General features: G+C 41.9%; 1 pseudogene; it reads left to right on the top strand.

Annotated features, from left to right (window-relative positions):
* Nucleotides 1-27,383, top strand: part of LOC133747049 (adenomatous polyposis coli protein 2-like) — an 834,579-nt pseudogene that overhangs the window by 713,263 nt on the left and 93,933 nt on the right.

Below are 27,383 nucleotides of genomic sequence, written 5' to 3'. Positions count from 1 at the left end.
GAAAACTAAATTGAAATGAAAATCAGCTTGGTTCTGTGGTTACACTGTCACAGAACCATCAAGTTGCAAATGCATAAGCCAAATCACAATGCATCAAGGACCATCTTTCATTCTGTATGTTAATTCTTTGTCAGGTAAAGAACTTAGATATTATCTCCCATTCTGTTGTGTGCATATTCTGATTGTTTTCTTACTGTGCAGAAGCTCCCGAGTTTGACACAATACCATTTGTCTAGTTTTGCTTCTGTTGCCTGTGATTTTGAGGTCTTATCTGAAAAATCACCATCTATATCAATGTCCTGAAGTACTCCCTCTAGGTTTTCTTGTATCCATTTTATAGTTTAACTTCTTCCACTTAGGTGCTTGATCTATCTTGAGTTTATTTTGTATGTCATGAGAGGTAGGGATCTAATTTTCATGTCCAGTTTTCCAAGCACCATTTATTGGAAGAAACAACCTTTCACTAATGTATGTTCTTGGCAATTTTGTCAAAAATCAATTGACTGTATGTACATGGATGAATTTCTGGATTCTCTCTTCTGTTCTATTGATCTATGAGTCAGTTTTTATGCCAGTACCATGCTGTTTTAATTACTATGCCTTTGCAGTGTGCTTTGAAATCAAGTATTGAGATTCCAGCTTGATCTTGGGGGAATCTGGACTTCCTGACTTGTTTGCAATCTGTGGTTCCATAGTGTAGGATACATTTTTCTAATTCTGTATAAAATGCCATTGATATGTTCATATGGTTTACATTGAACCTATAGATTCATTCAGGTATGTGTACATTATAATGCCATTAATGCCTCAATCTCTGAGAAAAGAATATCTTCATTTTTTAGATTCTTTCACCATTTTTTTCATCATCAGTATCTTGTACTTTTCATTGTGAAGACCTCTCATTAAATTTCATCCTAAATAATTTTTTGTACATTTTAGGAAAGGGATTCTTGCCTTGATTTTTCTTTCAACAAGATCATTATTGGTTTTTAAAAATTCTCTTTTTTTATATGTTGACTTTGTAGCCTGTGACTTTACAGTAATGCTTCTTCAGTTGTAACTGATTTTTGGCATTTTCTATGTACAATACCATGCCATCCACAAACATGGATATTTTGATTTCTCTTTTATGGTTTTTATGGCCTTTATTTTTTTATAGTGATTAATAGTGGTGAAAATGAATGGCCTTGTCTTGTTCTGTATTTTAGAGAAATGCGTTCAAGTTTTCCACATCTAATATGAAATTTGCTGTTAGTCTGTAATCTGTTGCCTTTATCATTTTCAGGGATGTTTCTTGTATATTTCATTTGTTAAGAATTTTTATTATGAAGGGGCGTTGAATCTTATTAAATACTTTCTCTGCATTTCTTTCAGTGGATTGTGCATAGTTTTTGTTCTTCATTCTGTTAGTCTGACTTAGGATGTTTATTGATTTCCAAATGTTGAACCACTCTTTGATCTCTTGGATAATCTCTCTTGAATATGATGTATGATCTTTTTTTAAAAAAAGATTTATTTATTTATTTGAAAATCAGAATTACAGAGAGAAAGAGAGAGAGAGAGACAGAGAGAGACAGAAAGAGAAAGAGAGAGGTCTTCCATGTGCTGGTCCACTCCCCAATTGACCACAATGGCCAGAGCTGCACCGATCTGAAGCCAGGAGCCAGGAGCTTCCCCTTGGGCAGGTTCAGGTGCCCAAGGCCTGAGCTATCTTCTAATGCTTTCCCAGGCCATAGCACAGAGCTGGATTGAAATTAGAGAAGCTGGGGCTCAAACTGGCACCCATATGGGATTCTGGCACTGTAGTCAACAGCTTTACTCACTATGCCACAGCACCCACCCCATGGATGATCTTTTATATGTAGTGATGAATTTAGTTTGCTAATATGGTGTTGGGATTTATTGTATCTATGTTCATCAAGAATATTGATCTGTAGTTTGCTTTTTATGTGTGTCTTTGTTTAGATCTGGTATCAGAATAATATTGGCCTCATTTAAGGGGTTTGACAGAGTGCCTTTCTTTTCAGTATTTTGGAATAATATTGTATTGGTCCCTCTTTAAATATTTTATATATTGTATTGTATTGTATTGCAAATATATTGTATATTGTATTGGTCCCTCTTTAAATATTTTGGAGAATTCAGTATTAAAGCCTTCAGATCTTGAAACTTCCACTCATGTAAGTTCTTAAATTCTTCCTTCAGTCTCATTGCTTGCCATATGTGTGTTCAGATTTTCTATATCTCCTTATACAATCTTGGTAGGTCATATATATCCAGGGATTTATCCACTTCTTCAAGGTTGTTAGCATTTAGCTGTTCCTAGTGGTTGCTTATGATCCTCTGTATTTGTGTAGTGTCAGTTGTAACATCTTTTATCTCTTATTATTTTAGTTTTTCTTTTTGTCAGTTTGTCTAAAGGTTTGTCTATTTTATTTCTTTTTTAAAAAAATACCTTTTCATTTTGTTGCTATTTTATTTTTGTTACAGTTTCATTAATTTCTGCTCTGATGTCATATCTTACTTCCTGGTAATTTTGGGTTTGGTTTGTCATTGTTTTCTAAGTCCTTGACTTCCATCATTACATTGTTTATTTGACATTCTTTTGTTTTTCTGGTATAAGCTCTATTGCTATAAACTGTGTTCTTAACACTGCTTTCTCTATATTCCACAGATTTCAATATGTTGTATTTGCATTCTCATTTCTTTCAAGACACTTCCTGATTTCCTGTTTTATTTCTTCAATTGGCTAGTGTTCAGTAGCTTGCAATTTAATTTTTATGTATATAAAATTTCTGCTGCTTTTGTAATTTTAGTCCTTTGTTTTCTGAAGAGATAAATGTATAATTTCATTTTTTAAAAGATTTTGTTTATTTGACAGGTAGCATTAGAGAGAGAAGAGACAGAGAGAAAGACCTTATCCATTGGCTCACTCACCAAATACCCAAATCGGCCAGAGCTAGGCCTACCCACAGCCAGGAGCCAAGAGCTTCTTCTGGTCTCCAGTGCAGCTGCAGGAACCTAAGCACTTCAGTTATTTTCCACTGCTTTCCCAGCTTGTAAGCAGGGAACTGGATTGGAAGAGGATCAGTGGGACCATGAACTGGCGCCATAGGCACAGGCTTAGTCTACAATGCCACTGCTCCAGCCCCTATAATTTTCATTTTTATTCAACATTGCATTAACAATATTTACCTCACTAAAAACAAGCTGCGAAGTCATAGTAATAAGCTGTAGAGATGCATTGGAATTTATTTAATGTGGTTGCCTCTACGGAATGTCTGTTTTTCCTTTGCCTCAGTTTTTGGTTATTATGATATATAATGCTGAAATCAATATTCTTTCCTATAAATGTATGGCACAGCAGGTCAAACTGCCAGCTGCAATGCGGGCATCCCATGTTGGTGCTGGTTAGCATCCTTGCTGCTCCACTCCCAATCCAGATTTCTGCTAACGGCCTAAGAAAAGCAGAGGAAGATGGCCCAAGTGCTTGGGCCCCTGTCACTCACTTGGGACACTGGATTAAACTCCTGGCTTTGCACTGGCCCAGGCTTGACTTGTAGCAGCCATTTTGGGAGTGAACTGGCAGATAGAAACTAAATCTCACTGTACTGCTTTTAATTCTGGCTTTCGAATGAACAAATTTTTAAAAGAAAAATAAAAACCACCTGCAAATTGTACATGTTTATAAGGCAGTATGTAATGAGCAAACAAAATCCTTAATGCCAAGTCATTGGAAGGAATGTTTCTCCTATCAATTTTGCTGTCTTTTTGTCTTGCCTGTGGATTTTGTTTAAACTTTGTGTAGTCAAGGTCATCAGTCATTTCCTCTCTTCTGAGCTAAAGCTTGAAATACCTTCTGACAGGATCACGTCAATTGTGTGAGACCCTTTAGGGCTCAGTTCCACAGCCCAGGCCGCCCGCCCACAGGACTTTCTGGTCCATGAGGCTACGCGGCCCTAGGAGCCCCTGACAGGCTGCTCTGGTGAGATCCAGGACCTCAGACCTGGGGACTGGCCCGCGTGGCTGAGGTCATGAGGGAGGTGCCCCCTCAGGGAGCCGGTCCTCGTGCAGTTGGGGGCAGTTGCGCAGGAGAGAGCTCCAAGGCAGATGACCCAGGACCTCGCGGGATATCCCCTACTTGTTCAGCGAGGTGGAGCTGGTCCAGGTCCGTGCACCTTTGAGCTCCTGTCAGCTGGTTGGCTCTGTCCCATGTACGTTAGCGCCAACTGTCAAGCGCCCCCATCGTCCACTTTTATATCGTCCAATGAGGTTAGCCAAGTGGCAGGTCTGGAGGGGGTGGTGGGGGTGGGAGAGTGAGGGCCCAACGGACGCTCAGACGGTTACAATCGGGGCTGATTGACCGGGTACATGGTCGCAGTTGGCGGTTGGATGGATGATAGGGTGTGCGGCTTGCTTTTGTAAAATAATGCTTACTGTAATTCATTTTCTTTATTTAGAAGTTTTAGTGATTAATATACAGATACTAATGCATATAATCACATATTCTAAGATATGTTAAATATAAGTAACAAATATACAATATATAAATGTTAGTATTTATGTCAGAATATTAGAATATTATTTTTCTAATATTATAAATATTAGAAACCCACAGAGGCAGAACCTGCAGCTATGGAGAGTTGACTGTATTGTTCAAAACCTGTAGCCCTCATCAAACAGGTAAGCTTAAGTCATTCATTCCTTCTACCACAAACACCATTTAGCTCTAAGTGTTTGATAGAAACCAGTGAGTGTGTATTGCACTGTATGAGAAACAAGCCCACCTGAGCCCTCCCAAAGGATGGACTCAGAAGCATGAAGGAAGTAGAAGGCAAGGTGTTTATTGATACTTGGTAATTTTTTAAAAAAGATTTCCTTATTTATTTATTTGAGGGTCAAAGAGAGAAGGAGACAGAGAAAGGTCCTCCATCTGCTGGTTGTTTCCCCAAATGGCTGCAATGGCCAGAGCTGGGCCAATCTGTAGCTAGGTGCCAGGAGGTTCTGGATCTCCAATGTGGGTGCAGGGAACTGAACACTTGGACCATCATCCACTGCTTTCCCAGGTGCCTTAGAAAGGAACTGGATCAGAAGTGGAACAACTGGGACTCGAACCAGAGCCCATATAGAAAGCCAGGGTGCAGATTAACCGACTGTGCTACAGTGCTGGCCCTGTGTGAACCAGCACACAGAAGATCTCTTTCTCTATATGTCTCCCTCTCCAGCTCTGTAACTGTGCCTTGAAATAAGTAAGTCTTTAAAAAGGGTGCAAGGAGAGAAGAAGAATGGAATGAGCATGATGCCCATGCTCTTGGGGTGCAGAGTGAAGAGTTTCAACACATGTTTAGGAATAGAAGTAGTTTTTTTTTTACTGTTTTTGTTCTGGCCCCAATCTGTTAGCTGAACTGCTTTTTTCTTTCTCCAGGAATATAAATACATTAAGGGCATCTTCAAAATTTATCAGTTTCTAGACATAAGACAAAAGAAGAATTTTACGCTAGCATTCTCCTACTTATTCCTACTGACATAAAAGGCAGAGACAAGGAAAAACAATGAGTCCACTTAGAAGAGTTCGGCACATGCTCACGCTGACTTGCCCCAAATGGTAGAGTTAGAAATGTGCCAGGGGATTCCAATTCAATCCCATCAAGGTGACATGTACCAATGCCATCTCACTAGTCAAAGTGATCAATTTCAGTTCACCATTGATCATACTAATAGGACTAAGAGTCAAAGGGATCACATAAACAAGACTAGTGTCTGCTAATACTAACTGATAGAATAAAAAAGGGAGAGAATGATCCATCATGGGAAGTGGGATACACAGCAGACTCATAGAATGGCAGATGTCCTAAACAGCACTCTGGCCTCAGAATCAGCCCTTAATGCATTTGGATCTGGCTGAAGAGCCCATGAGAGTATTTTAGGCATGGAAAGCCAAGACACTCTGGAAAAAAAAAACACCTAAATGAAAGATCTCTGCGAGTGAGATCCCAGTAGAAAGAACAGGCCAATGAAGAAGGAGGTACCTTTCTCTGAAGGGGGGAATGAACTTCCACTTTGACTATGACATTGTCTAAATAAGATCTATGTCCGCAAACTCAAAAGGCTTCCATAGCCTTGGCAACTTATGACAAGAGCCTAGGGAGATTACTGACACCATAAACAAGAGTGTCAGTTTGTTAAGTCAACAACAGGAGTCACTGTGCACCTACTCCTCATGTAGGATCTCTGTCCTTAATGTGTTGTTCAATGTGAATTAATGCTATAACTAATACTCAAACAGTATTTTACACTTTTTGTTTCTGTGTGGGTGCAAACTGTTGAAATCTTTACTTAATATACACTAAATTGATCTTCTGTATATAAAAATAATTGAAAATGAATCTTGATGTGAATGGAATGGGAGAGGGAGCGGGAAATGGGAGGGTTGTGGGTGGGAGGGAAGTTATGGGGGGGGAAAGCCATTGTAATCCAAAAGCTGTACTTTGGAAATTTATATTTACTAAATAAAAGTAAAAAAAAAAGAAAGAAAAAAAAAGAAAAGAGTATGCCTGACAGGACAGGTGGGCATCCCAGTAGAGCACTGAGAGCCCAGTCTGCTTTAGATTAGGGTTTTTCCCAGTCATTTGCAACAAGATGGAGGAATCTGGAGAAGATTTAGGATATAACATTCCAGGTATGGGCTTTTCCATGTCTCTGGGAAGTCTCCAGATTCCCACCTTGCTGTCCAGCCCCACAGGGCTGCCCTTCAAGACTGATGCCATCTTACCTGGTGCATATGTGTACTGCCTCCAGGGTAACTTCAGAACCCAGAGTGACGTCAGCCAGCTCCAGACACCTGTATTGGCACCCAAGTCTCTGAGCCCCAAGGGTAATTCAAATGATTTTCCCTCTGGTGAACATCTTTGGAATGAATGGAAGTGGTTAGCTCCTCATTAAGAGTGAGGTTCCTGTTGTTAGGGCAAGGGCAGGTTCAGTGACAAGGTCATAGTGATTGGTGTTAGCTAAGAGCTGCTTGGGTGTTTATGCACCAAGCTTGCTTGTAGGGGACTGGAGGATCCAGTAGCCCAAGAACAAAAATATTAAATATGTGTGTTTTAGATTACATGTTTTTTTTTTTGACAGGCAGAGTTAGACAGTGAGAGACAGAGAGAAAGGTCTTCCTTTTTCTGTTGGTTCACCCCCCAAACTGGCTGCTATGGCTGGTGCATTGTGGCCAGTGCACTTCTCCTGGTCTCCCATGCAGGTGCAGGGCTCAAGCACCTGGGCCATCCTCCATTGTACTCCAGGGCCACAGTAGAGAGCTGGACTGGAAGAGGAGCAACTGAGACAGAATCCGGTGCCCCGACTGGACTAGAACCCGGTGTTCCGGTGCTGCAGGCGGAAGATTAGCCTAGTGAGCCATGGCACTGGCAGATTGTATGTTTTTAAAGTATCTTCTAAATTTTTAAAATTTATATAAATGGAACAAATTTTGTGTATTTCATACACACACTTTAAGAACATAATGCCATTTCCCAAAGGAAGCCTTGATGCTTATGACACCATGCTTGCCAGCAGGGTATGGGAAGGCCCAGTAGACAGTGGTTAAGTGTCTCTGTGTTGTGTATATTATTAATTCATTTGTATTTGTACACTTATAAACTTGTGTATTTGGGAGCCATAGGTTTATTTCTGTTTGTATTATTTTTGATATGTCTTTGTATATATAAGTAAATATATTGATATATGTTGTGTGTAAGTAGACATTTCTGCAAATAATGACAGTAACATTTCTTCCCTCTTAGAATGTCGAAGCCTCCCAGATGTGAAATTACAGCTATCTAGGTAAAGGAAATTTATTTATATTTTATAGACATATCTGAGTATTTATGCAGTTAAATATATGTCTAAGGATTCACTCAATATTTTCTTACATTTCCCTGTGTGGATATAGGTAAGTATTTGTCCAAGATTGTAATTTTTGCTATGGACATAATAGAAGCTTTAACCTCCCATTGGTGAACCACAGCCCTACTGAGGTTGTAGGGACTTTTGGCTGACTGCAGCCTTGGCCTTGTGCATGGGTAGTTTTTGTCCATAGCTTCCTCCAGTGGTTAGGACATATCTCAATCCAACAGTGGGAGAGCTTACATTAGTCACACCTCATGCATCCTTTTGGGAAGGCCCAACCCTTGGCCTCTGACCCAGTGATGTTGTCTGTCATGCCCCCAGAAGGTCTGGAATTTTAGGTGTATGTAAGTGTGTCAGTATCTATGAAACAGTTCTGGAGGAATCTGGGGATTCCCTACAGATCAGGTTGAGGAGAAAAGCAGAAATGTTTTCATACTCAGTTTACAGATCATAAAAGCTACCTGGTATTTTGTAGCTTTTTGGAGATAACTTTTGTACATATGTTGTTAGACCTGTGACTATTTTTGTGTGGTGCAGTAAATGGCATTTGGTAACATTTAAATTTCAGTTGTTCTCTGCAGGTGTAAAGCACATCAGGAGGCACTGGCACACTAACAGTGTCTTTGCTTCTTTGGGTCTCCATCTGCTGTGACACATGCACAGAATACTCACTGCTCCCCATCTCCTTTGGGAATTGGGAATTCAGGACCTGAAATCTGTGACTACTGATGAGCAGCGATTCCTCTGGTGTCCAGCATGGGGCAGAAGACAAAAAGTCAACAACTGTGAGCGTCCTTCACAATGGGAAAGCGGCCTGGAGGTGGTGCCCAAAAGCCCCTTGGCTGTGCTGTTCCTGCAGCACGTGGGTCCCTCCTGAAGAGCACACCCTTGGTTCCTTTCCTTGCAACCTGAGGCTCCTGACTGTGGCGCTGATGCCTGAGGAGGGAAATAGCAGCAGAGATGCTCTCGTTTTCCAGGATGTTCTCAGGCGGGTGATTCTTCACTATCTCACTTCATATTTTAGCCAAATTTACTATACAAAAGTATCTATCAATGAAGGATATAATGGCTGGACATCAGGTCAGGCTACGAAGTTGTTATGGAATCAGGATTGTTTCAGGGAAAAATCCTGACAGACTCCAAGGGCCTTTCATCCTGTGTAGCCTTCAGTGAATGGGGCCTTTCCCTAGCTCTGTAAAGTCTCCAAACACCCACTCTCCACTGGCACCCGGGCTGAGTTGTCCTTTAGCCATCTGAGCTCATGTGTACATGCACTGCTGCCATGGTCACCTCAGAACACAGAATGAGGGAATGTTCTCCAGGGAGGGGCCCAGCTGCAGCCACCCTTGTGGCACCTGAGAACCTGAACACTTGATAGGTTATTGAGAGGATGCATTTTCCTTCCAGTGGACAGTTTTGGGAAGAGTAGCCAGTTCCACACTGAGAGTGACAAACCTGTTGACAGTTGACTCAGTGATGTGGACCTGGTGATTGGTGTCTGCCAGGGTCCCTTGTGTCTGGCAGCAGAGGGACTCTCTGGGTGTTTATGCCTCCATGATCTCTATCAGGTGAGTGGTGGGCCCAGTATTGCCTGACATAAAGATTACTGTGTGTGTGTATGTGTGATGAGTGTGATATTGTGTGTGTTTCTGCTTTTCATGTGTATTTAGTATATGTGTATAGTTTCTTGTTATAAACTCATATATTTAGGAATTGTAAGTTTATTTCTAGCTATATTATTATATAATGTGTATACATATTTTGTGTGTATTCATTTCTAGAAATTATGGTAGTAAAATAAATTCCTTCCTCCTAGGATGTTGAAGCATCCTGGACCCAAGGATATATCCATGCAAGTAAAGTGCCAACTTTCTCTATATCTAGACTCATATGAGTGTTTATGCAGTTATGTGTGTACCTTAGAGGTTCCTTCAAATTTTCTGTCCATTTACACAAATGCACATAACTAAGTATTACCATAAGAGGGTTGTTTTCACTAGGGACAACATACAGGTTTTTTTTTTTCAAGCAGTTACTTATTTTATTTGCAAGGCAGTGGGAGTGAGAGAGAAAAAAAGACAGAGAAAAATGGAAAGCCAGTGAGAGAAAGTGAGAGAGAGAGACCATCTGCTGGTACACTCCCCACATTGCTCCAGCAGCCAGGCCAAGGCCAGGAGCCAGGAGCTTCATCTGGGTCTCCCATATGGATGCAGGGACCATCTTCTTGGACCATCTTCTACTTTCCCAGGCACATTAGCAGGGAACTGGTTTGGAAGTGGAACAGCTGGGACTCAAATCAGCACCCATGTGATATGCAGGCATTGCAGGCAGCAGCTTAGCCCACTGTATCACAACGCTGGCCCCACCATACAGGTTGTGACCTGTTATTGATGATCCAGGAGACATCTGGAAACCTCAGAAAGGACCTGGACTGAACAAGGCTCTGGTTCCTAACCTGTCCTGGCCTTGTACATGGGCAGCACAGTCCCCAACCACCTCCTTTAGCTGCACTAACACTCTTAACTCTCAAGTGCTGGGACCAAATTAGACTCCCTGCTTGTGCATCTACCTGGGTCAGCAGGCCCAACATGCAGCCTCTGTCCAAATCATTTTAATGCTTTGGGATTTAAGAATATTTTTGTTCATGCAAACATTAGGACAGCTGTGAAGAGTATTTTATAGATATGACATCAGTAGAGGGACTAATGTAAAAATGCTTAGTGATTTAGATGTGTTTGTCAGAGAGAAATGGAGCTTGTTATGATTTTCCTCATAGGGATCATCTAAGAAGTAAATAGGCTATATAGCCTGTTTAAGAGATTTAAGATTGTAGTGACTGATGTTATACCATGGCCTCCTAGTTTTAACAGTATGACTGCAAGGAATATTGACCTGGTAATAGAGGCCTCTACATGGTGAAGACCATATAGGAATATTTTTACTTTCTCCTATCAATGTTATTAGGCATGGATTTCCATTTAAATGCTATTTAGTTTCCTCATTGGGTAATAACTACTTGGGTTGAAATTACTGTTGACTAAAAAGTATATAGAATATAATTACTTCTGTGCCTGTGAATGTCATAATTAAGAATATCTATAGAAAGATTAGTATTTTATCACTTTCATGGAAGTTGTCCTTTAGAAAGCGGATACTCACTCTGATTTTTAAGGGAAACTGTGAGGTGATATCAGGAAGGATCAGAGAGGAAGGTGGGTGAGAAACAGCTTATTTTATAAGTGGTTAATTTATAATAAATAGGATTATGAAGTAGTCTATAAGCTGTGTGTATTTATGTTCATTCAGAGTATCATGGTATTGAGTACATCGTTATGGGAATAAGTGTAATTGTAAGTTACATAGTTTTTATCTTAGGAGAAGGATTAAGTTTATACATTATCTAGACCATAAGTGTTGGATGCCATTATTAATTGTGTTTAGCCCACAGTGGCTTCATAGGCTACAAATACTAGTAGGCAATGAATATTATACATGATGTGATAAAATGAGCATTTAGGATTATAAGGGTTCTTAAAATGAATGCATATAATATTGTGCCTCATAAATATAAAACCGATGATGTATCAGTATACTGATGATAGTATTTGTAAGGATGCAACATATGCTAAAATAATATTCCTATAGGTTTGAAGGCATATTGGTGATAATAGAATACCTTAACCTAATGTGTTGCAATAATTAATTTTAATGATTACACTCATTCTAGTCTTTTTTGAATTCATTCATAGGCTAGACCTAGGGCTAAAATGGAAACTATAATTAGTTCTATGGTAAGAGCAAGTGTTAGGTTTTTTTGCAGTACCCATGGCAGAGGACGTAAGATGGTAGTATCTAGGCTGAATAGAAAGACTGTAATGGCTAAAAGAGAATTTTATGGATAATGGTAGTTGGGCAAAGACTATAGGATCAAATCTAAATATTGTATGGACTTTATTTTTTATGTAAATATTTAATTGCTGAGACCAGATTATGGTGGTTCCAAGAAACAGCACTAAAGATATATGGATTGTCAGAGAGCAAATAAGGTTCATTATGTTTTTTCCGGTTAAAACTGAAGCTAATACATTGGAAGCCAGTAGCAGTAGTTAACATTAAAAGAATAACATACATAACATACTTATGATTCTCATAAGGAAAGAGAGATGTGTAAGAATAATCAGACTCTGTCCACAAAGTATTATCAGGCATCAGTTTCAAGGCCAAAATGATGGTTTCATATCAAATGAAATTTTAATTGTTATGAGAAAGTAAGATCTAAATTACAAATAGGCCATGGAATCCTGTGGTTGTAAAGAATGTTGAACCATACACAACCTCAGAGATGGTAAAACATATATTGAAATATTCTGGGGCTGGTGCTGCAGTGTAGCAGGTAAAGCTGCCACCAGCAATGATGGCATCTCATATGGGCACCAGTTCGAATTCTGGATGCTCCACTTCTGATCTAGCTCTCTGCTATGGCCTGCAAAATCAGTAGAAGATGGCCCAAGTTCTTGGGCCCCTGTATCCACATGGGAGTCCCAGAAGAAGCTCCTCTCTTCTCCTGGCTTCAGATTGGCACATCTCTGGCCATTGCAGCCAACTGGAGAGTGAACCACTTTTGGAAGGGCTTTCTCTCTCTCTCTGCCTCTCCTTCTCTTTCTCTGTAACTAAATTTTTACCTAATATATACTAAACTGATCTTCTGTATATAAAGAGAATTCAAAATGAATCTTGATGTGAATGGAAGGGGAGAGGGAGAAGGAAAAGGGAGGGTTGCAGGTGGGAGGGAAGTTATGGGAGGGGGGAAGCCATTGTAACCCATAAGATGTACTTTGGAAATTTATATTCATTAAATAAAAGTTTAATAAATGAAAAAAAGAAATATTCTGAAGTTTGTAGATGTAAAATCAGCTCCAAGTTTGATTATAGTTAGTGGAGTTTGTATGTTATTTTTGTTTTCTTCTATGAAACTTTTGTGAGCTTGGGTAATTGGTACTCCTGAGGTTAATAATTCTGATGTATTTAGTAGAGATAGTTCTAGTAGATTAGGGCACAGATGCTTTTTGGTAGGTTGTAGCTTTAGGACTAGGCATAATGGATAGAAGGCTCAGAATAATCCTGTAAGGGTGAAAAACTGCTGATAGAATGAAAAAGATCATATCAACCCTTTTTTGAAAATGGGAGTATGATGGCTCTTAATTTTATTGCTCTCAGACTATATCATTATCCTTGGCATGTTGTTATTATTTTAGTTCCTAGGCTAGGAATGATAGAACAGAAGAATTAAAATGGAAACCTATCATGAAGCTGTATGATAGAAACAGCGCTAACAAGGGGCTGGTTTTGTCATGCAGCAGGCTAAGCCTCTACCTGCAGTGCTGGCATCCCATATGGGTGCCAGTTCATGTCCTGGCTGCTCTGCTTCCAATCCTGCTCTCTGATTCTGAAATGGGAAAGCAATGGAAGGAGGGCCAAATCCTTTTATCTCTACACCCGTGTGGGAGCTCCAGAAGAAGCTCCTGGCTTCTGACTTTGGTTCAGCCCAGCTCTGGCCATTGCCATTTGGGGAGTGAACCAGCAGATGGAAGAACTTTCTCTCTGTCTCTCTCTCTTTCAATCGGTAATTCACCTCTCAAATTAATAAATAAATAAGTAAAATCTTTAAAAAAAGCAACAGACCTGGCAATGCCCTCTTTTGTTGTTGGAGCTGGTGTTATTTGTATGATAGGCATGAGTTCGGTGGGTCATTAACCATGAGAGTGGAAATACAGATGCTTGGGTTGGGGTTTCAGTGAATTCAAGAACATCTAGAATTAGAATAAATGTGATTACAGCTGTTGCAGGACTGATGCATGTCAAGATTAGAGGCCCCACCAATACAATGTATGAGTAAGTGAAGAGCTATGATACTAGCTGTTAATTGGATGGCTAGAGGTATGGGTTAATAAGTAGGCTAGTAGTGTCAATAACTACTATCAAAGGAATAAATGAGACAGGTGCATCTTAAGGGAGGAAGTGGATGAAATGCTTTGGTTTTATGGCAGAGGCCAGCAATTACTGCTTCTGCTCAGAGAATGATAGCTAGTTGTGACAACTGATATTTGGGTTGTGTGGGGCATGTACAAGGTAACTGTCCTAGTTGATTTGTAGAATCACATAATATGATTGAGGTTAGTGTTAGGGACCTGGTTTGTACTTCAGTGCTGTCAGTTGTTATTTAAGAAAGAGTTGCACCCATCACTGTTGAAGGTAGATGAATTGAATGTTGGCTGGGCAGTTGGGAGATGGGAATAAAATGTTAGTGGATATGATGATAATTACAATGTGGAATCCTGTTATTGTAAGGACAACAACAAAGGTGACTGAACTTTCATTCAGTTTCTCATGGAATTTCATCTTTGGTGATCCAGTATATTTTGATGTGGGTTTGAGGGTTAACTGCATTTAGAGAATTTTTGTTGGAGAGCCTTCACCATGGCTCAATAGGCTAATCCTCCACCTGTGGCGCTGGCACACTGGGTTCTAGTCCCAGTCAGGGTGCCGGATTCTGTCCCAGTTGCTCCTCTTCCTGTCCAGCTCTCTGCTGTGGCCAGGGAGTGCAGTGGAGGATGGCCCAAGTGCTTGGGCCCTGTGCCTGCATGGGAGACCAGGAGAAGCACCTGGCTCCTGGCTTCGGATCAGCATGGCACACTGGCCTCAGCAGCCATTGGAGGGTGAACCAAAGGAAAAGGAAGACCTTTCTCTCTGTCTCTCCCTCTCACTGTCCACTCTTCCTGTCAAAAATAAAAAAAGAAACATGTTAAACTAAGTTAACCTTGACAAAGTTATGTAATATTTTTACTTATATTTTTAACAAGGAAGAGTTTTAAGGGGTTCAATTCATTCCTTTTTAAAAAATATTTTTACAAGATTTTATTTATTTGAGAGGCAGAGTTATGGACAGAGAGAGGGAGAGACAGAGAAAAACATCTTCCATCCTCTGATTCACTCCCCAAATGGTCACGAAAGTTGGAGCTGCACCAGACTGAAGCCACTTGTCATGAGCTTCTTCTGGGTCTCCAGTGCAGGTGAAAGGGTCCAAGACCTCAGCCAACTTCCACTGCCATCCCAGGCCATAGCAGTGACTTGAATGAGAAATGGAGCAGCTGGGACTCAAATTGGCACCCATATGGGATGCTGGCACTGCAGGTAGCAGCTTTACTGGCTCACCACAATGCTTGCCCCTCTATTTTTTAAAATTTTACAGATAGAATTAGGCAGTGAGAGAAGGAGACAGAGAGAAAGGTCTTCCTTCCATTGTTCACCCCCTAAATGGCCACTATGGCCAGAGCTATGCCAATCCGAAGCCAGGAGCCCAGTGCTTCCTCCTGGTCTCCCATATGGTTGCAGGGGCCCAAGCACTTGGGCCATCTTCCACTGCCTTCCCAGGCCACAGCAGAGAGCTGTACTGGAAGAGAAGCACCCAGGACTAGAGCCCAGTCCCATATGGGATGCCAGCACTGCAGGTGGAGGATTAACCAAGTGAGACACGGTGCCGGCCCCCTCTATTTTTTTTAATATTTATTTTATTTATCTGAAAGGCAGAGTTACAGAGAGAAGTAGTGACTGAGAGGGTGAGAGGTTTTCTATCCTCTCGTTCAATTGACAATTGGCTGAAGTGGCCAGAGCTGAGATGATCCGAATCCAGGACTCAGGAGTTTCTTCTGGGTCTCCCATGTGGGTACAGGAACCCAAGGGCTTGGGCCATCCTCTTCTGCCTTCCCAGCTGCATTAGCAGAAAGCTGGATCAGAAGTGGAGCATCTGGGACTCAAACTGGCTCCCATATGGGATTCCAGTGCTGCAAGTCAGGGCTTTAAGCTGGTGTTCTACAATGCCGGTCCCAGGAGAATTATAACTATAAATAATAATGATCATACAAATGGTGGTGCTGGGTATTTGAATATAGTAAGTGATTTAATATTAACTATTATGATGAAATTAGTGGCTCTAAAATTTGTTGAGATGCCTTCTAGGTGAAGCGCAAAGATAGTAAATTTACCAAAGCTCCTATATGTGCTAGATTATTGGCTGCAGGTGGCTAAACTGTCTATCCTGTTCCCCTATCAGCTTCTACTATAGAAAAACAAGTAGTAATGGAAATGATGGGAGTAATAATACAAAGCATATTGTTTACTTGAGGAAATGTTATATCTGGGGCCTTGGGCATTGTAAATTTGGGCAGTGTGGGCATATTTGAGTCAAATGTGAAGCCATGACTTAGACGGCATTCAGTGTTTATGTTATCATGTGCTTTCTAGTGGAATAAGGTGTATTTTGCCACATGTCTATGTTCTTTGAAAGTGATTTTGGATTATGGTGGACTTATACATCGTATGTGACTTTGGCGATATGCCATCATCATTACAGGTTTGCAGTTATGTGAGCAGATTATAGGTGGAAATGTGTAGTCATATTTGGTTGGGTGTCTGTTCTTCATTGACCAATGTATCTATCCTGACAATACTATATGGGCTTAATTGGTTAATAGAAAAGTGTTGACATGGAAGGCACTTAATTCCCATTTTTTGAAATTGTTTCAGTTAGTGTCTTTGCTTGTCCACATGTGATTTTATTTTAAAAATGTGCATGCCATTTTTAAACCAGGGGAAGTTATGTAACTTGCTTTTTCCATTTACTATTTCAACACCTGTGATTTCCTCATTAAAACACAAATGAACTACAGATCCATAGTATTGTGGGCATGGACATATTGGAATGTATGTAAGGTACCTTCTCTCGCTGAATGCCTGAAATCTCCACTGCTCAGAATTCCTTATTATAATGAATAATGCTAAACTAGAATCCTTTAAACATTCATTTAAAGAAACACAGAAATTGTATGTGTTTCTAGGGCACTGTGTAATGGGCTGGCAGCATCCGTTGCACACACTCATTCACAGAGATGATCTCATAGCTTTGGCTGTTTTCATGTTGCTTGTGTGTTATGTTTAAATTTCATGTGGTCATGTTCATCCATCATTTTCTTTTTTGTCATCTGGGCTTTGTTTTATGCCTGAAAGCCCCTCTTCAGTCTGTAATGCCAGGATTTGTTGTTGCTGGGAGTTCTAGGGTTTCAATGTGGACACATGGCTTCTAGTTGTTTCTTAGTCAGTGAGCCAGTCCTCCACGTAGCTACATTGGCCTCTCTAAGAAAGGGAGTTTTAGGCAGAGCCAGCTTTATAATAGGGCATAGTGTTCAGGGCCTGGGGCTTTCCCTGGCTTTTGTAAGTCTGGAACATCCTCCTTGAAGTCTCACCCTGGAGGGTTGTCCATCTAGTCTAGTGCCATGCTATACCATACCTATATGTACTGTCTCCATGGTGAAGTGAGAACACAATGTGAGAGAATGTTCTTAGAGTAGAGGTCCAGCTCCTGCCAGACCCATCAGCACTAGAGATTCTAAGCTCTTTGACTTAACCAAAGGATGGTTTTCCTTCTAGTGGACATATTTGGAAAGAATGGTCAGCTCCCTAATGAGCTACCTGCTGCCATAGGTAGTTCAGTGACATGTCCCTGGTGATTGGTGTGGCCATGGATCCATGGCTGTTGCAATGAAGGGATTTCCTGGGTGTGTATACCCTCAATATTGCCAATACTGGAGGGAAGGGCCAAATGGACAGCAAAGGAAGTAAATGTGTGTGTGTGTGTGTGTGAGACTGTGTGTTTTAATGTGCTGTGTATCTTATTTGTATACGTATACTTTCTTATACATGTAAAATAAGATGCTTTTATATTTTACTTATTCCTGTGGTATACATGTTTGTATGTATTTGTGTCTGTATACATTTGTAGAAATGATGGCATTAATGTATTCTTTTCTGCTAAGGAGTTGAAGCATCCTGGATGCAAGAATACAACTAAACAGGCAAGGGAACCATTTTTGCTATGTTTATAGAGTGGTACAAGTAGTCACATAGTTGAGCATGCATCTTTAGGAGTTTGTTCAATGTTTATGTACATTTTAAGGTGTATTTTTGTCAAGATTTCTCCAAGAGCACTATTTTAGCTATGAATAACATACAGAGCAGAGCCTGCCAATCATGGGCCAGGAGAAGTGTGGAACCCTGTCTGGAGAGAGAGAGAGAGGTAGGGAGGGGGAGAGAGATCTTCATCCACTGTTTTAATCCCCAGGTGACCACAACAGCCAGGGTCAGGTAGAAGCCAGCAGCAAGTAGTCTCATTCAGGTCTCCCATGAGGGTGCAGGAACCCAAGCACTTGGGCCATCTTCTGCTGCTTTCCCAAGCACATTAACCAGGAGATGCATTAGAAGTGGAGCAGTCACCAATGCTGTGGCAAAGCAGTTACAGCTACCATCAGCAGTTACTCCATCCCACATGTGCTCCCATTCTAGACCTGGCTGCTTCACTTCTGATCCAGATCCCTGCTATGGCCTGGGAAAGCAATGGGAGATGCCCAAGTCCTTGGGCCCCTGCACCCATGTGGCAGACCCAGAAGAATCTCCTGGCTCCTGGCTTTGGATTGGCACAGCTCCATTGTAGCCATTTGGGAGTGAATCAGCAGATGGAAAAATCAATCAATCAATCTCTCTCTCTCTCTCTCTCTCTCTCTGCCTCTCCTTCTCCTTCTGCCTTTCTGTAACCCTGCCTTTCAAATGAAGAAATAAATCTTAAAAAGAAAAAAAAAACTGGAGCAGTGGGTACTTGATCCAGCATCCATATAGGATGCCGGCACTACAGGTGACAACTTTACCCACCACACCACAGTATAGTCCCTCAACATTATTTTTCAAAGTATAGAGGTATTTAAGACATTTATAAAGTTATATATATATATGTGTGTCTTTAAACATTCACTGAGCATTTTCACACATTTCCTTAAATATATCAAGGGAGGAATGTGTCCCAAGAGGATTACTTTTGCTACATATCCCTTGCAGCACTCAAATTCCCATTGATGAACTGGTAGTCATCCAAAAATCTAGTTGGCATGAGGCCCAGGGCCTCATGGATGATCTAGATGCTCGATCTGCCCCTCTCTTCTGATCTTAGATTATGCATAGACAGTTAACATCCCTATGCCCTCCAACAAGGGAGATAACCCACTCACTCACAGAAGGTCCTTTATTAGACCCATTCTTATGCTTCTACCTGGTTTTTCATGCTTTCTTCTCAGCCTCTGATGTGGGGATTTGTTGTCTCCCAAGTGTCCCATTTGAATAGCCAGTAAACCAGCCACAGGTCCATAATGCCCTTCCAAGAGTATGTGAGGCTTAATGTGAGTGGTTTTCAGGTATTTCCAAGGAAGTTACTTCTCTGGCCCTCCTGCTCACTGTGTCTAAGGCAGTAGCCCCTGTTCCATCCGCTTTTAAAAATATTTATTTACTTAAAGTCAGAGTTACAGAGATAGAGAAGGAGAGGCATAGAGAGAGGTCTTCCATCTGCTGGTTCACTCTCCAGATGGCTACAACAGCAGAAGCTGTGCTGATCCAAAGCCAGGAGCCAAGAGCTTCTTCTGGGCCTCCCACAATGGTGCAAGGGCCCAAGGACTTGGGCCATATTCTACTGCTCTCCTAGGCCATAGCAGAGAGCTGGATCAGAAGAGGACCAGCTGAGACTAGACCCAGCACTCATATGGGATGCTGGGGTTTCATGCCTGGGCTTTAACCCACTGCACAACAGCACTGGCCCCTCCATCCACTGTTATCATCACTTCTGGACCTACTGCCTCTGAACTATCCACACCATACACACTTGCATCAGGAAGCCAGACCAGAGCCTCCACTGCATGCCATGAACGTGTTTCTGAAGTCACAGGTACGCACCACATTATCCATGAATCCTGCAACGGGTGCCTGGACTGTTTGGAGACACATCACCTATTCATGCTTGCAGGCTATCCAAGGCTTGTAGAGCTTGTGTGACATGAATCTTGTCTTTTTCTCACAATTGATGCCATGAGTGTGTATGTGTGTGTGTGGGGAGTTATGATGCAGCTCTAGAGGCCAGCATGGTGGCCCCAGTTTATGACCAGGCTGCTCCACCTCTGATCCAGTACCTTGCCAATGCACATGGGAAAGCAGTGGGAGAAGGCCCAAGTGCCTGAGCCCCTGCGCCCATTTGGGAGATCTGGATGAAGCTACTGGCTTCAGCCCTTGGCCTGGCTCAGCCCTAGCTGTTGTGACATTTGGAGAGTGAACCACCAGTGGATGGGAGATCTGTGTGTGTGTGTACGTGTATATGTATGTATGCATGTATGTGTCTCCTTCTCTAACTCTGCCTTTCAAATAACTAACTAAATCTTGAAAAAGAAAGATGCAGCTTGTCGGGGGGGGACTGGTTCATCCATTCCACCAATGGGAATCCATGGATAGTGAGCAGCAGAACATCTCAGGATACCAGAAGCCAGAAAGAATTTCATTCATGAACTCCTGGTATGTGAGTATAAGATCATCATTTTATTTTCTAAGCCAACCAGCCTGTAGTGTGCATGTGTGTGTAATTTTTTAATTGCTCAGGAATGGGATTCATGACATTCTATGGATGAGATTTTTATTTTCTTTCACATTAAGATTTTTACATCAGCAAAGAAATTTCAAAGAATATTTTTGCTTTAACCATATATTTCCAAGATAGTGCATGTAAGGACAACAAGGGTAAATCAGTAAGGATGATCCTTGGCCACTCTGTGTCAAACACAAGAGACCATGGTAAGCCTGATGTATATGCTTGAACTTGGCAAAACTCATTTCCACTGGAGTCATGGGCCTAGGTGGACCTGACTTTTTGTACCTCTTTGATAATCTAAGGGATTAAAAATGCATAGCAATCGTTAATTAACTAAAAAACATTTTGGTATCTAAAACCAAATTTTTCTGAAATAAGATTGATGTTAAAATAAAGTGAAAATTTTTAGTTCTAAACTTAAATCACACAAATGTAAATAAGAAAAAACCTCCAGATTTTGTGACTCCAAAGAAACCAAAATATTTGAAAACTTAATAATCCTATGAATAAAATGGTGACCAATAAAAACAGGCTAATCAGTCACTCAGAGAAAATAATTCTGTAGACATAATAGAATTTAACTCCATAATCTCAAGATTCTGATACCCCCAATATAAAGGAAAATAAATATAGATTTGCAAAATTGGGGGCTATTGTTCTCTTATATAAGAGGCCTTCCTAAATAGTATCGATAATAAGGTTAAGTTGAAAGAGGGGTTTTCAGAGGGGAAACTCACATGAAATAAGGATAAAATACAGAGCCAAGAAATTAGGTGTCATTTTTTTTTTCAGCATTGCAAATATAATTGAGACAAATCTTTCTGAATCCTATATTCATTCACAATTCCCAAAGCCAAATTTTCTATTAAAAAGAACAAAACCAAAATCTTGGTGGCATTATGCACAACTACATACAAAAGTACTAAAGGGAGAAATCAGTAATAAAAAGAGAGAAAAGACTCTCTGATACATGAAAATACTTCCATCTTTGTGCAATTTGTGTTCTGAGCAGGGTAGTTTACAGGATGAGGGAAAAATAGTTCAGACAATGATACCAAGCATGAAAGGACATCAATACTAAGAATCAGGGAACCTCAGAAATGAATGTACAAAACTCAGGAAAGAAGGAAAGCAGGAAAAAATAATATCACCCATGGAATGCAAACCAGAAGAAACACAGAGACAGATGGTGGCTTTCAAGAAATAGAAGGTGAAAGGGGAAATGTAAAGAATAGGTGCTTGACCAAAGATTTCAGGAGATGAGAGAGAAATAGCAGAAGTTGAATACCTGCATATGTATGAATGAGATTCCTGGAAGAGGAATACCAATGCAATGATCTAAAGCTAATAATTTTAATTCAAACTATTTCAGAAAATGACAATATGCTCTCAATGTCCATCTTCAAAGAAAACTGAGTCATACTTAGAGTGATTGAAGTCATTTCTATTCTAGTAAAATCTGGGAATTAAATAAAAAGTACTCAGGCATCTAGAATAAACGGATGAGTAATATAGGAGGGAATGAAAAGGATCCAGCTTATCTGGGTTAGGAGGGAAAAGACTATATTTAAGATGTTCAAGAAGAAAAGGTTAAGCCAGGAACTGCGTGCTGTGCAAGCTGACATTAGGTAAAAAATGCAATGGCTTCCAAGTCTTTGAGAGAGATCTTGGGTGAGATGGACCCCATGATCCCTTCCAGAGGAAGGAACAGATGTGAGACAAAATCCCTAGAAAGTCATTACTGTAAGGACAGATTGAAGCAGCCAACCTGGCTGTGACTTTCTTCAGTGAAGACCAAATGAGATTCCTCTTGAGGGAGAGATGGTGGTGGTACTCACCAGGGTGACTGCTCTCTGATCATTTCAAGTTCTACTACATTTGCTAAAGGTGTTTTCTTTCGATTTATTTTCTTTGACAGAAAAGCATGTGAAAATCAACTAGCACTGGGTGACAAGAATTTAATGTCAAAGCTATCAGAAGACTGATGAGGTGCATGTGGCTGAAGTTGTCTCCTCCTGTATGGTTCAAGTTTCTGATGGCTTGGGAAACTCCTGCTCCTCTGTGCCCCAGGACTCCACACTGCAGTCTCCTAAGTTGCTAAAAATTTCTGCAAAGATGAAACAGGTACAGGGATCAGTGGGGGAGGACAAGGATGTTGTAGAGGTAGGGACAATGGGATGGGTGTGCAGCACTCAGAAGGCTCCTGTGCCCTGGAGGGTAACCTTAGGTCCTGACCTCCACAGAAATCAGGGCCGTGGGTCACTGAGGCTCATTTGTGTGGGGCATGGATCTCCTACAATTGTGAATTCCATTAGGCATTCACTTGGGCAGCCTTCAGAGGACATTTCACATGGCATTGAACCTGATGTACAAGAAAGTGGAGATCTCTTGGCCCCTGGGGTTAAAAATCAAAGGCCTACTCCCCTGGGTCTTATGAGCAGGAGGTTTGATGACACATAATGGGAGTCCTGACGCTGCCTACTCAGTCCTTACCCCACCAGTCTGGGGCCTGTGACCTGCATGTTAATTATGGACAACTGCACAGAGCTCTTTGGTTTTCTTCCCTAATTGTGTAGAAGTTCTTTCTATCCTCCATGTAGAAGTCATTTCAGGGATTTTATTGGCAAGAATTATTCTGTGACATTAACCCAATCATTATCGCCTTGCTATATTTGAGCATGGAAAATGTGATGGAAGACATTTCTTTTGAGAGGGCCATGCAGCCAGTTTGTATTTGTAATTGAAGTATAAAATTAGTGCACAAATGAGAAGAACACTAAGTTCTTGACACCCTGCTCCTGTCACTCTTCAAAGTGAGTTTTGCCTTAATTGCTGACAATTAAGTTTAACAGGCAAATAGAAAATTTTATATGCGCAAAAATAAACAATCAACATGTAAAAAAGCATCTATCGGCCTCTGAGAATGGAGGCTGACAGCCCCAAAAGGCCTGGGTAAATCCCCACAGCTCTTGTGTTCTGTGCTGGCTCTTATGTGATGTCAGGTTGGGATGGGTAGCTACAAGGATACAAAGATGGGTGCAGTGGGCTCTCTTCCTGGTGTGAAAAGGCAACCAAAGGTGCCTCTCTCTGTCTCACTGTCTTCCTAACCTTCCTGAGTTGGAGGTGGTCAGGGACAACCCCCAGTGTCTCCCCACACCCATGAGGCTCCTGTTGACTTCAGGTTGGGTTGGCAGGGGCACACCTTGTAGAGGGAGATATTCAACAGCTATGGTGGCTCTCCCCAGACACAACACAATTAACAGTCCCCTCCAAAGTCATTTGCCTGCCAATCCTGCTAGCGCCTCCAGCCTTCCCTTCAGATGAAAGCAAAACTCCTCCTAGCAGCTCTAGGAGCTTCCATGGAATGGGGATGTTCTCCATGGGACCACGTCAGGGCACATCCTTCACCTCTGTGGATCCTGAACATCCATTCATCTCCACTCTCAAGGTCAGGCTCATTGGCAGCCTCTCCACTTCTGGGCTCCATTTGGTTGGCATCCCTGAGATGTTACAAAGAATGTGGAGCAATGGAGTCCATGTGACCTTATTTCCCTGACCCCCATCTACCTGCTACAAACTCACATTTCCTGTTCTTCTTGGTCGAGATCCTCGATGTCCTGAACACTTTGAGTGTAATTCACATCAAGGGAACATGTGGACAGCTGGAAGGCAACCAGAATGTTTCTTGAGGCAGGAATTGCAAGAGAAGACCTGTCTGACTTGTCTTGGTGGACACTAATGACAGATTCAGACTTCCCTGGAGTACTCCCTCCCATCAAGATTGGTGCCCAGCTTGCCTGTGCCCTGGCCAGTTCCCTTGTAGGCCAGCCAGATTGCTCAGCACCATTTCATAGTGTAGTCTGGAGGTCCGGAGTGAAGGCAAGTTTGATCAACTGAGAAAGGAGGGCTGTAGAGAGACTGCATCAGCATCCATAGTGCAAGTATATCAAGTGCCTAGATCATACCAGGTTCTTCACAATGAGAATCATCAACTCTGGTGGGGAGGAAATGAGGGAGACAAAGGAATAGGAGCTTCTGAGCAAAAAGCCAGAGAATCAGAAGGATATGAAAAAGGAAAACACCCCCAGATCGCCACGTCGAATGGAATGTTCAGAGACTACCACGTAGCCTTCCATGTGCACAGGAGCAGGGAGTGATGAGGTTGCCAGAGAAAAGGAAAGGGGAGAGTTAGACTTGAGATGAGGACTTGGACCCCTGCTGCTGGTTGGATGACATAGGCCAACCTTGGGACCCTCTTGGGGCTCCATCTCTGCACCCCTGTTCCTGGGATTGATGGCTTCACCTTTGTAATGACTTGGAGGATCTCTGAACTTTGACCTCTTCTTTGAGCCTTCAGTATACCATAATACTCACTAGGAATGTCACCTTGTTCCTCCTTGTGTAGGCACTGTCCATTTGTCGATTTGTGCAACACATTGTTTTTCATCCCTCATGTGTCCCTTCCTCTATTTTGACTCATAAATATTGTCCATTTCCTTTGTCCTTGTCAACATCCATCAATCATATTATTGTTGGCTATGGGAGCTTTGGAGCCCAATATAATGATATACTGTCACCTGGGGCTGGCATTGTGGTATAGCAGGTTAAAGTGCCATGTGTGGTGACCACCCCATAGGATCACTGATTGGTATTCCTGGTTCACCACTTCTGATCCAGTTCCCTGTTAATGTGCCTTGGAAAACAGTGTGAGGTGGCTCATGCTTGGGCCCCTGCCAGACATTTGAGAGACTCAGATGGAGTTTCAGGATCCTGGTTCGGCCTGGCCCAACCTTGTCTTTGGGGTCATGTAGGGACTGAAACATTGGATGGAAAATCTCTCTCTCTCTCTCTCTCTCTCTCTCTCTCTCTTTTGCTCCAAGTCATAACTCTGCCTTTCAAATAAGTATACAAATATTTTAAAAATATATTTTCATGCACAGCAATATATCTGGAGATCACTTCCAAATGTGGGGAGCGAATGTCCTGGTCTCCTGTTGGGGCCTGAGAAGGTAACAAGGTAACAAGGACTAAGTCCATATATCTGGGTTAACCTTGTGGAGTTTGGAAATATTTAATCATCATAGCAATTCCAGGTTTCAATCCCATTTGAAAAGATGCCCCCCCCCCAAAAGAGGAAATTTAATTTGTTCAAATTCTAGTAGTGTGCCAAGGAGGCAACAGGGAGTCCACAGCAGGTTTATTTTTGGCCATATCAATAAAGGGGACTTGCTAGAGTTTTCAGTGAACAGTGGAAGGACTGGGAAGAAGGACACCTGGCAGGCTTGAGGACAGGGAATCTGCTGGGTATGCCTGGAGGTGGGAACAGTTCAGTACTATGTGTTTGGAGCAGTACATCTAGGGGAACAGCAACACACAGCCTTGCTGCCCAGAGGCACTCCACTGAGCCCAGTACATTCCAAGGGATGAGGTCAGCAGGACTGTGAGGGCCAGTGTGTGCTTCCAGCCCAGAATGCCCTAACACAGATCCTCTGGGAAGCCTGTGCAGCTATGCAGTGTCTCCAGTAGCAACTGGATAACAGCCTGTCAGAAAGCCTATTCCAGACTTGGGTGAGATGGGGATGCCAAGAGGAACTCAAAGTAATGCTTGGCCGCCACAATTCTAGGATGCTGGGGCCTCCCCTGTCAGCTCGGAGGAAGTATTCTTTAACTCGGCCAAACCTGGGGGTGAGAAGGTTGTGTTGTAAGCTGGGAGTAGACAGTGAAGATAGAGCACAGAAGCATTGGTACATGTACTGGCTGTGCAGAGGGGCAGGGTCCACTATTCACTGTCACCTGGCACTTGCTACAAGGACTGTGTGGGTTCCAGCCAGTGTGTGTGAGAGACGGTGTCCCACTGTATCCCATGCCCTTCTGCCTTCTGCCAAGTGAATCGAGGATGCAACAAAGAGCCCTTCCTCAGACACAATGGCAGCATCTTGGACTTTGACCTGACAACTGTGAGAAGAAATTTCTGTTCCTTATTAATTACAGAGTCTCAGGTATTATGTTGCAGTGAAAAGTGGACTAAGATAATGGTCAACAGAAAACTCAAACACCTCTTGTCCTGAATATGCAGGCAGTGCTATCCTATCATAATGCAGTGGGTTTGATCTTTGCAATGGCAAAGCCAGGGATGGTCAGCAGTAGAGAAAATGTAAAGTTCTAAATACTAAAGCAAGAAATGATCAGTAAAAATTCAGTTTGCTCCAATCCCATGAGCATATAACCTCTTCCTACTCTATAATTAATGTAAAAAAGAACAAAACAGGTGCCTACATGCAATGTATTTTTTCCTCCTGAGTTATGTCCTCTCCAGAGTCCAAAGCAGCAGATAATCCAAGCCTTCCCCTAATTTGACTCTCTGGTCTTTGTGGGTATTGCTCCTACCAAAGGGACTTCATCCTCACTGTTGGACTTGGAAATGCTCTGCAAGACCCAATCTTAAGAGACACAAACACAGACAATATGTGTTCTCAGAGTCTCGCCTATTCCTCCCCTCAGCCTGATCCCATCTTGGATTGCTCAACATGACCCTGCTCCCTCTTCTGTGCTCTCAGACCCTTCTTCGGCTCTGTGGACCTGACCTTCAGGCAGACATTCACCACAGCTTCAAGCCTTCCAGTGAGAGAGTGGAGCTGAAAACACTACCTCTCAATATCTCACTTTCCCAAAAACAATGAATAAGGATGCCTCCATCCTGCATCTGAAAACCCCAAATCTAAGCTGTGATGTGCATGCTCTTAGATGGATGAGCTGGAGAATGGGCCTGTCCCAGGCTAAGAGATAACATTCTGTGAGCAGCTGGAACTAATTGTGCAGGAAGAGCACTTTCTTCAGGAGCTTGTGCTGATTGTTCCTGACTTGGTTCAGAGCCTGGGCAGGTAATCGGCCCAGTGTGTGATCCAACAGGGTGTGCACAGTGAGGAGTAGACCTTTTCAGCCCTATGCTAGATCCCAGACCAGGGATATATTCCTCATT

This window comes from Lepus europaeus, chromosome 18 (genome assembly GCF_033115175.1).
Source record: "Lepus europaeus isolate LE1 chromosome 18, mLepTim1.pri, whole genome shotgun sequence".
Lineage (NCBI taxonomy): Eukaryota > Metazoa > Chordata > Mammalia > Lagomorpha > Leporidae > Lepus > Lepus europaeus.
The sequence above is the reverse complement of the archived record's forward strand: the minus strand, read 5'-3'. Positions and strand labels throughout refer to the sequence as shown.